Genomic DNA, 1,661 nt, shown 5'->3' on the forward strand with positions numbered 1-1,661 from the left:
GGGGAGCGGGGCATGGCTTGTGCTCTGGCAGGTAGCCCCGGGTGCACCAAGCTCACCTAGCTGCAGGTAGGCAGCAAAATCCAGAACGAAGCTTAGCAAACCATCCCCTGTTCTCACACCCTCCCTGCTCAGCTGGTGCAAAGCCTTGGAGCGTGTCTGCTGCTGAACTGGCCACAGCAGCCCAGGATGGGGCTTGAGCGGGGACTGCTGCGGCTTTTGAGGAGCTGGTGACAGGCAAAGAGGTCCTGGCTGCTGTGGGCAGGTGGGAGCTGGGGTTTGGAGGCTGGCTCTGTGGCTGCTGAAGCTACCACAGCGCAGCTCTGCTGCTAACTGCCTGTGCTGCTGACGTTCCCCAGCCACAGGCTGCTGGAATTTGGCTCCTGTTGGCACATCTCTCCCAGCAGGGCCGTGCTACCCTATTTTCTGCTCCTCAGAACAGCTGAGCACTCGGGCCAGCTGCTCGGGTAGGGGCAGTCCCACTTCTGCAGAGTGTTTCGGCCTTTTGAAGGCTTTGTCTGGAGGGGCGGGCAGGCTGCAAGCCTGCTGCTGCCTGGTCAGCACGAGTGCTGCATGGCCAACTGTCCAGAGACGCCCTGCGGCAGCTGGGACACCCCGATCGTGGCAGCCCCTCCAGGAAAAGCCCCCAGGAAGGGGAAAGGGGCGGAAGGAAGCACACCTTTGCCAGCAGCTGCTGCCTCTTCAGCTTTGTCCTCCCGTGTGCCCTGCTCCTCCGAGTGACGCAGGGCAGTGCTCAGCCTCCGTCCCACCAGGGATCAAAGCTGCCACGTTTGACTTCCTTACAGCATCACAAGGGAAAACTGGACCTTGAAAACCCCGTGGAAGAGCTGTGAGGCTTTGTGCTGGAAGATGTGGTTTAGTGTCAGGTTAAGGGTTGGGCTGGGTGATCCGCAGGGTCTCTTCCCACAGAGGTGATTCTACGGGCACAGGTGAAGCGATGTACGTTACCACCTCGGGCCTAGGAGGAGCAGGACAGGGACGCAATTGCAGAAGAGATTAGTTTGGAACCGGCAGATGTGGCGGGAATGAAAACCTCATGCAGGACCCGAAAGAGTGGCAACGGCGAAGACAGACCAGCGCTTTGTCCTCTGAAACCAGAGCCTCTCCCTGAGCGGGTCACGGTAACTCCTCCTGACAGAAGTAGGCCACCCCGGTGACTGCGTGGCTGCACGTGATGCTGCTCAGCACAGCCTCCTGGGACCGCTGCGGGACGCAGCGGCGAGAGCGCATGTGGAAGCAGCACTGGGGGAGCTGAGGGGCGACCCAGGCGGTGCTGGAGGCCAGCTGGGACAATCCCACTGGAATTTACCAACCAGTGGGGGCAAGACTGCTTCTTCCAAACGTGGTAAGACCATGCGCTGGGGCCCTCCCTCTGAGGACACCCCTGTGGAAACCAAACTGCCAACAAATGTTTTTCCCCCTCACCCCCAGCCCAGCTGCTCCAGAGCGGGTGCGGGCAGGCAGCAAAGCCTTAATAAAATCTCTAAAAATAGAGGAACCCACCTTTTCTTGGCAGGCTTCAGGCTGAGGTGTGCTTCCTCCTGCAGTGGCCTGGCCGGGCTGTGGCCGGCTGCCCCTCGTTAGCCCTGATCATCACCCCCAGCCCCTGCTGCCGGAATGCCCCTGGAGGGGGGGCAGCAAGC

This window comes from Buceros rhinoceros, unplaced genomic scaffold, assembly GCF_000710305.1.
Source record: "Buceros rhinoceros silvestris isolate BGI_N320 unplaced genomic scaffold, ASM71030v1 scaffold18695, whole genome shotgun sequence".
Taxonomy (NCBI): domain Eukaryota; kingdom Metazoa; phylum Chordata; class Aves; order Bucerotiformes; family Bucerotidae; genus Buceros; species Buceros rhinoceros.